Source organism: Gekko japonicus, unplaced genomic scaffold (genome assembly GCF_001447785.1).
Source record: "Gekko japonicus isolate JY-2015 unplaced genomic scaffold, Gekko_japonicus_V1.1 scaffold226, whole genome shotgun sequence".
NCBI classification, from domain to species: Eukaryota; Metazoa; Chordata; class Lepidosauria; order Squamata; family Gekkonidae; genus Gekko; species Gekko japonicus.
The window spans coordinates 443,588-444,139 of NW_015169178.1; the positions used below are offsets into that span (position 1 = coordinate 443,588).

Sequence of the window (552 nt, forward strand, 5' to 3'; positions counted from 1 at the left end):
TTTTTCGGGGGGAAATGGAAATTTTTGGAAAAATTGAAAAAAATGCTACATTAGCACTTCTTTTGTCTTTTCTAGATTGAAAGTCATTCTGTTACTTTAGGAACATAAAATATGACTATGGACATTTTCACTTGGCATGAAATTATCACAACTAGCATATTAGTAATATAGTGTATCCAAACAATTATTACAAACAGAATACCCACCCACACGCAAAAACAAAACTGAAACCTTTTTATTTTCTTCTCACAATAGCACCTCCTAAAGGAAAAAATGCATCTTGTTCTTGCATTGGAGGGTTCAGTTTGTAACCTAGGACTTGCTTGTCCTCAGTGCATAGAAATTAGATCAATCTGATACCATATATATATATATGATTTGGAAAATATTTGAACACCTTGTCTTAAAATATTTTATTCATCATGTTAAAATAAAACGTTCCATTCTCATTTTTTTTCTCTTTTCTTTTCTTTTTTCAATTTTTCCAAGTTTTTGGGAAAAAACAAAAAAGGCTTAAGGAAAAAAAATGGGGGAAAACCGTTCCCCCCCCCG

The 552-nt window shown here is 31.3% G+C and overlaps 1 protein-coding gene across 1 annotated transcript in view; it reads left to right on the forward strand.

Annotated features, from left to right (window-relative positions):
• CGN (cingulin) overlaps positions 1-552 on the forward strand; it is a 118,589-nt gene that overhangs the window by 79,728 nt on the left and 38,309 nt on the right. The gene's annotated exons all lie outside the window — the stretch shown is intronic.